The sequence below is a fragment of the Aquarana catesbeiana genome, linkage group LG09 (genome assembly GCF_042186555.1).
Source record: "Aquarana catesbeiana isolate 2022-GZ linkage group LG09, ASM4218655v1, whole genome shotgun sequence".
NCBI classification, from domain to species: domain Eukaryota; kingdom Metazoa; phylum Chordata; class Amphibia; order Anura; family Ranidae; genus Aquarana; species Aquarana catesbeiana.
Window position 1 is genome coordinate 76,284,580 of NC_133332.1, and position 9,102 is coordinate 76,293,681.

Below are 9,102 nucleotides of genomic sequence, written 5' to 3' on the forward strand. Positions count from 1 at the left end.
GCCTTTGAAAAAATACAAACATAAAATCTAAAACAAAAATGGCTTGAAATCACACAAAAAAAAAAAAAAAAAAAAAATTCTGTCAGATGTGACAAATAACAATATATTCCGGGAATCCTAAGAAAAAAACACAAAAATAAGTTTGTGAGAAGTGTGTGTGAATATGAGCAGCAAAACTACTTAATTCTTCTCACATTATAAAGAAGAAGAGAGTGCGCTGTATTAAACCATTTTTAACATTACAGCGTGACGAAAGTGCTGTATCCATTGCGAACGCTAATTTTACCTGACCGAGCTGTTCCGTGTCGAAATTTCTTCTGAGCATGCGTGGCACTTTGTGCGTCGGAACAGGCCACACACGGTCGGAATTGACGCGATCGGATTTTGTTGTCGGAAAATTTTATCTCCTGCTCTTCAACTTTGTGTGTCTGAAAATCCGATGGAAAATGTCCGATGGAGCCCACACACGGTCGGAATTTCCGACAACATGCTCCGATCGGACATTTTCCATCGGAAAATCCGACCGTGTGTACAGGGCATAACACTCCCCATGCTGCTGTCCAAAGGTGTCCAGGTGGTGTGTTACTGGCAAGATCACAGGGTGAAAACAGAGGGGAAAAAGCCAAAAAAAAAAAAAGAAAGCTGTGGTGGCTGCATTTGCTAATGATTGTAAGCTGCAACATATTTAATTTTGGGTTTAATACCACTTTAAGCCTAGGTTCACATTAAAGCGATTTGGCATGTGATTTGACATGTCAAATCGCATTCCAAATAGGTGGCTATTGCTGGCAACGGCACCGTCCGAATCGGTGCGATGCCACATTTGCGGGCCACACCGATTCTTAAAAGTAGTTTCTGTACTGCTTTTGGCGACTTCGGGGTGCGATTTGTATAGACATCTTTGCAGCAAGCTGCACCAATGTCTCTAAAACGGCCCCCGAAGTCAGACTGACATGCAGGAATGAAATATTGCGAGTTCAGCTGAACTTGCACGATTTCAATCCTGCTGTCAGTGTGAACCTGGACTTGTGCACATTTCTGGACTGTGTAGACAACAGAAGTCAGTCAGCTTTGATCACTGTGGGCATTCAGGAGCCCTGAAAGTGGACAGTGCCCAATATATGACCATAATATGATTAGTAAACATGTGTGGTTCGTTTCATACTGAATCGAAATTTTGAGAGAATTTTTCGTTATTCAGAAAATCAGATGTTTCTGAATTACAATAGTAACAAATTTAAACGAACCCGAAATAACGAAACAAGAGTTTTGAACAAAATTTGAATAGTTTTTTTAACCAAATTTGAATTTCAGAAGAGAATAAAATAGAATAGAAAATAAAGGAATAGGCAAGTGATTAATACACACAAAATAGGAACAGTGATAATGTGTGGGGATTCGAACCAGGTCCTCCTCCCATTTCTAGATAAATCACCTTTTACACCATCCAAAATAACCTCTAGATTACCTTTTTCTCAACTTCTTTCCAAATACAATCTGGTAGATTCGTGGAGAGAAAGTAACCCAATGAAAAAGAAATTCACTTATTTCTCGCACCCTCATCAAACCTTCACCAGAATAGATCATATTTTTCTAACAATAGGAATGATACCAGAAATTATTGCATCAGATATAATTCCGATTCCGTGGTCTGACCATAATGCAGTATACACTACTATAGCCTCAGCCATACCAAAAGCGCATGACCCAACGTGGTACTTACCGGACATAATGCTCAAACACCCACTACATCAGATGGCCATTGAACAAGCTTTAAAGGAATACATATCAATTAATAATACAACAGACATCTCCCCAATAACACTGTGGGAAGCTCATAAGCCTGTCTTGCGTGGTACAATACAAAGACAAATGGCACTATTTAAACGGGAACGCAAAAATCTAGCAAAAAAACTAGAACTCAATTTTAATGCAGCCTACATATCATTTCAAGATAATCCATCTCAGAGTACAAAATCTCATCTGGAAAAATCTAGATTGGAATACGATCTATTTCTCACTGAGTCAGTTGATAAATCCCTCAAACGCTCCAAACACAATTTCTACATGAATACAAACAAACCAGGTACATATTTGGCTCGGGCATTAAATTCAACTAACAAATCTTTCAAACCAATACGTTTGAAATTATCAAAAAATGTTTACACTTGTAATCCAGTTAAAATAGTCCATAAATTTCACTCACATCTCGCAACTTTATATAAGACAAACAATGAATTTAATCCTACAGAGGCTGAATCCTTCTTCTCAAAAATAACCTTACCTGAGTTATCTCAGAATCAAAAAAGCAGTTTGGATGAGCCTATAACTATAGATGAAGTTGCTAACGCCATAAAAGACCTAAAACTTAACAAAAGACCAGGCCCAGACGGCTACTCGGCTTTATACTATAAAACATTCTCAGAAATACTCTCTCCCATTCTCACTGAAACGTTTAACAAACTTCTAGATGGACATTCTTTTCGGCAAGAAACACTAATGGCAATTGTTTGTATGATCCCAAAACCCCTTTCTGATGATACTTCCTGTGTGAATTATCGGCCTATCTCTCTGTTAAACCTCGATATTAAATTATTAGCAAAAATAATAGCAAAACGCCTTAATAGCATTGTAGGAAAATTAATACATAGAGATCAAGTAGGCTTCATGCCAAATAGACAGGCAGGCGATAATATACGCAGGGCAGTGATATTGGCACATATTGCTAAAAAACGGAAAATCCCTTTATGTTTTCTATCTCTCGATATTAAGAGGGCATTTGACACAGTATCCTGGCAATATATGCAATATTCATTACAAAAATGGGGTTTTGGACCCCACTTTTTAACATGGATCAAAGCATTATATAATAAACCCAAAGCCTATATAAAATATGCTGGATACAAATCTGAAGCCTTTAATATCGAAAGAGGTACCCGACAGGATTGCCCATTATCTCCCTTATTATTTGCCCTTATACTCGAACCCATGGCCCAATACATCAGAACAAACCAAACTATAACTGGCATTGAAGTAGGAGGTATTACACACAAATTATGTATATTTGCAGACGATATATTACTTTTTCTATCATCGCCACAGGTCTCTGGTCCTAACTTAATACCAGCTCTTGATGGATTTGCAGCCCTATCCGGCCTTATGATTAATCCTAAGAAATGCCTAATGCTTAATATTTCACTCACAAACATGGAATTGATCCCGGCTAGGGCTGCACTCCCATTCACATGGGCAGAAAAATCAATCCCATATCTTGGAATTCATTTAACAGCATCTCATTCTGACTTATTCTCAACCAATTATCCTCCTGTATTAAGACAGATCACAAATCTAATAAAACAATGGTCGCAACTTCCTTTATCCTGGATAGGGAAGATTAATGCAATCAAAATGACTATTCTACCCAAATTGCTTTATCTATTCAGAGTCCTCCCTATTCCAATTCCTTCCTATTTTTTGAGAATAGTACAAAAAAGAGCAACTTCGTTTATATGGGGCTCTTCTAAACCACGTATACCTATACACACACTACATCTTCCCAAAAATAAAGGAGGCCTGGGATACCCTAATTTTACTAACTACTACAGAGCAGCACATTTGGCCAGTCTGTCCAAATACCATGCAAAACAGGAAATCCCATTATGGGTATTTATAGAGGCTTCAGAAAATGACCCTCTATTAATATCAAATTTATTATGGCTTGATCCTAAAGACCGCTTTAAAATTCATAATCCCATAACTAAACACTTCTTATCTCTCTGGGATAAACTAAAAACCAAATATCAGTTACAATCTCCACACAATCCTCTCCTTTCTTTTATCAGAAATCCGGCCTTTTATCCGGCATGGATCTACCCAAATTCTTTTAAAGCTTGGACAACATCAGGCATTCAGACACTAAATGACTTCATAGCATCTAAAGCATTCCTTTCATTCCCATCGCTTAGAGAAAAATATGATCTACCAAACTCTGAGATATTTAGATATCTCCAAATCAAAAATTTCTATACACCATTCCTAAAGGGGGATACACCATTATCCCAATTATCCATTTTTGAATCAATCTGTACAAAAGATCCATTTCCTAAAGGTACAATTTCATCACTTTATAATCAATTATATGGAGTAGCAAATCTTAATAGACCCTCTTACGTTCAGAGGTGGGAGGAGGACCTGGGACGAACTTTAGAAGACACGGACTGGTCTAACATATGGCTCACATCTAAGTCATCTTCACCCAACATCTTAGCACTGGAGACAAATTATAAAGTCCTAACTCGCTGGTACCTTGTACCCGCTAGAGTGGCAAAATATTCACCTAATACCTCAGCTCTTTGTTTTCGAGGATGCCCAGAAATAGGCACATATTTACACATATGTTGGACGTGCCCAGTAATCCAAACCTTCTGGAAGGAAGTCTTCGTGATTGCATCTAAAATATTTAAAAAAATAATACAACCAGATCCATATTTAACTTTACTTAATCTAAAACCGGAATGGTTAACACTCTCTCAATTCAAACTTATGATCCAACTAATAACGGCTGCAAAACAAACAGTGGCCAAGGCATGGAAATCTCCTACATTGGTACTAGCAGAAACAATTCACAGAATGAATAATACAATGTCCCATGCTAAGATGGTAGCCATCGATCAAAATCAAATTCCAAAATTTGAAAAACTTTGGCATCCTTGGATAAAACAACAGTTCCTGTCAAACTTCAATGACTCTGTCCTGTTGCCATGGTAACAGATTAAATGACTTACAGAGACACCCATTCTAAGGCTTCAAAGAGAACTAAAAAGAATAATAAATTGACGAGCGGGACAACCTTGTGGACCATACCTCTACCTTTCAACCCTTTTTCTTCTTTTTCTTTCCTTTTCTCCACCTTACGATTAAAGCTCATTATCAGAATTTATTTGACCTATATACACTCTACTTGTAAACAATATGTATAGTAGGTATAAATCATTTAAATACCTACAAAAGTAACTAAGGAAATGATATATATCTTTAATTTAGGTTTACGTAAACCCAATGTTTAATATTTGAAATTTCATTATATTTACCTATAGAAACCCTACTGTAAAACAATGAGCTTACTTTATAGATCCTTGTAAACTTACTTTATGTATCTTTATAACATTGTATACTCAATAAACTTCTTTTGACAAGGAAAATAAAGGAATAGTATATAGTAGAGTAGAATAGAACATAATACAAAATAAAAGAATGGAAAAAAATAGAATAGAAAATAAAGGGATAAAATAGAATAAAAAGCAATAATAGAATAAAATAGAAAGAATATAGCCATCTTCTGAAAATCGAATTTCAAATAGAATAAATTTGAATTCAAATAGAAAAAATAATTAAATAGATTGGAATAGAAAATAATAGAATAGAATAAAAAATAGAATACAATATAATAGAAAGAATATAACCTTCTTCCAAAATTCAAATTTCTAATAGAATAAATTTGAATAGAATAGAAAAAAAATGAATATAATAAAAAAGAGAGAATCTAACCAGAATTCAAATTTTGAATAGAATAAATTTGAATTTGAATAGAATAGAAAAGAATAGAATTGAAGATGAAATAATAGCAAAGATTAGAATAGAAAAAATAATAGAATAGAACAGAAAGAATAGAATATAACAATATAACCATCTTCCGAAATTTGAATTTTGAATAGAATAAATTAAAATCTGAATAGAATAGAATAGAATAGAAAAACAATGGAATAGACTGGAATAGAAAGTATTTAACTATCTTCCAAAATTCAAATTTGGAATAGAATAAATTTGATTTCGAATGGAATTTGAATGGATTTAGATTTAATTTTCCGAATTCGGTCGAATAGAGTTCGAATAAACAAAACAAATTCTGAAAATGAATGAAATGAATTAAACAAATTTAACTAAATGAATTTATGTAAATAACATATTGATTCAAACTCGAATAAACAAAACAATTACGAAAACAAATTAGATGAATTAAACAAATTTAACTAAACACATTTATGCAAATATCGAAATGAAACAAAACATTTTTTTTTTGTTCTGCATATGTCTAATAATTAGAATAGATCATTGGGATGTGCATGGACAATTATAATTGCTGAACTGTAACCTTTACAAAAAAGCAAACTTCAACTTTATGGTCAATAACAGTGGAGTAGTTCCTTGTAAAAGTTATATTTAGCCAAAAAATGTTCCTTTTTTGAGGAGGCAAATGCCCACGCATTTATCAGATAGATTTAACAGATTAGTATACCATTAAAAGGAACTTGTATGTTGCCTATTCAGCAAAACCTAACAGGTTCAATTCATAGCCTTCCTCCTCCTCTGTTGATACCTACCTTACCCAGGTTTTCCCATCTCCTGGTTCACCTGCCCTTCGGCCCTAAGAACATGTCCTGTGCAGGCTCCAACTCTGGCTTAGTGATTGAATGCAATTTGATTAAACCCCAGGTTGGATTACCCTGCTATTATTTGTTTGACACATGACTTGGCATGGTGTGGTGTTACCGGAATGTTTTCTATGTGTTTACAGTAAGGGTCTCCAAACTTTTTAAACAAAGGGCAAGTTTACTGTCTGTCAGACCTTAGGAGGACTGGACTGTAGTCAGTGGGAGTAGAAAATGTCCTGGCATCCAGTGGAAGTAAACAATGCTCTACATTTGGTGTCAGTGGAAGGACTAATGCCTCATCGTTGATGTCAGTGGAAGGAATAGTGCCCCATTGTTGGTGTTAGTTGCATGAATAGTGCCCCATCGTTGGTGTCATTGGAAAAAATTCTGCCCCATCGTTGGTGTCAATGGAAAAAATTCGACCCCATCGTTGGTGTGAGAGGAATTGTGCCCTTTCATTGGTGTCAGTGGGTTAAACAGTGTCCCACTGTTGGTGTCAGTGGGAGGAATGGTGGCCTGTGACAGACCAAACCAGGACAGGGGCTTTTGGAGGGGACTGCAGGGTAGCCTCTTGCATACTGACTATGGGCCCTGGCTTTTGAGTGGGCTCTATTATTTGCGAGGCGTGTTCCTGGGGGGACCTTTTGGAGTGGTTTTGCTTTGGATTCGGGTCCATGTCTCCCCGGAGCACACAGACCCTGGGAACCTAGGACCTGGATACAGATTTGGGGCCTCTGTGCCCAAACCAGCAATGACTGCTTCTAGCCCCACCCTAGACTCAGAGACTCATAAGCCGTGTACACACGGGTGGACTTTTCGACCGGACTGGTCCGACGGAACAAATCCGCCGGACAATCCGACTGTGTGTGGGCTTCATCGGACCTTCAGCTGACTTTTTCTGTTGAAAATCAGACAGACTTTAGAATTTGGAACATGTTTCAAATCTTTCCGACGGACTCGAGTCTGGTCGAAAAATCCGTTCATCTGTATGCTAGTCCGACAGACAAAAAAGGACGCAAGGGCAGCTATTGGCTACTGGCTATGAACTTACTTATTCTAGTCCCTTAGTGCGTCATCACGTTCAAACCAACGGACTTTCGAATGGACTTTAGTTCGTTCGTGTGTGGGCAAGTCCGGTCATTCGAAAGTCCGTTGTAACTCCGTTGAAAGTCCGTCGGAAAGACCGTTGGACCTTTTGATGTTGAAAAGTCCGCTCATGTGTACGCAGCATAAGAAGATTATAATCAGCTTAAAACAACCTGATGCTGAGCCTGCTGCTTTGTGTAATCTGTTTATTAAGGTGTCTTTCTCTCATTGTATAAATCCCCATTGTATGCCTCTTAGGTGTGAATTCCCATTGTTAACGAGGAAGTAAGCTTCCCTTGATTGTATGTACCTATAGGTAAGCCTATAATAAGGCTTACCTATAGGTACTATAAATATCGCCTAAACTTGCACCGTTCAGGAGATACTTACTGTATACACCGCCATTGACATCATCGGCGCATGCACTCTGAAAGAATGGCTGCCCATGCCGTTTCTCAGAGCCCTGTACTGTGATCGGCGGCTCATGCACAAATGCGTGGGAGTGACGTCATCCGGCTCTGGCCAGTCACACTGCCGAAGTCCCCGGACCCAGGTGGAAGACGGGTGAAGATGGATGAGGCCTCCAGCGGGGACAACGAGGGCTTCGTTTTTTATAGGTAAGTTTCACATAACGTGCTAGTATGCAATGCATACTAGCACATTATGCCTTTACTTTGCAGGTCATCAAAAAAAAAAGTGTCTACTTCCTCCTTAATTGAGTCACTTGTTGTTTTTGCCTGTCTGCGAATCCTCCTGGAGATGTGATTAGCAGTGTGTCCACTTTACCTAGTTACCAAACCATTGTAGGGTGTTTATGTTTATGTTAGCTGTTCATTAGATGTACTAATTATATTACTGTTTAAAGCATGGTTTAGGATAATGTGATCAAGCTCTTATCTGATTTTGTGTGGTATATATTCTGTGTGAGTTTACAATAAAGTCAGTTCCAGTTTGCACCTTAGCTAGAGTTGTCTAGTTCCTGGGTGCAATTCTCAGCTATAATACCTGGTTCCTGGTTTCAGAGTGGAGGAAGCTGTATCTTGGCAGAGGCATCCAGGTGGGGTGCCAGGCAGTCCATCACATGGCCCATCATTGGTGCCAATGGAAGGAATTGTGCCCCACCGTTGGTGTGAGTAGGAGGAATTGTGCCCTTTTGATGGTGGCAATGGCAGGAAGTGCCCCATTGTTGGTGTCAGCAACAGAAATTATGCCCCATTGTTGGTGTCAGTGGAATGGAATGGTGCCCCAAGGGCTGAATAAAGTCAAGCAAAGAGCAGCATCTGGCCCCAGGGCCACAGTTTGGTGACCACTGGTTTACAGCGTACTTTGAGTTAGGATGGACTCACTTCCAGTCTGCGAAATCCACCAAAAAGGACCAGGGCAGCCTTAGTGGAGATCAAAAGCTGCATTTAGGTTCAACATTTACCCAGGAGTAATTTCTTCTTGGGAGTGTTGTATTGGCAATACAATTTAATAACTTGAACTAAATAACAACTTACTTTAAATACAGTAGAAAAGAATTATTCACAGTATCAGCATACAATATTTAAAACCCAGCTCAAAACAAACCCGCTTATTCCATTTT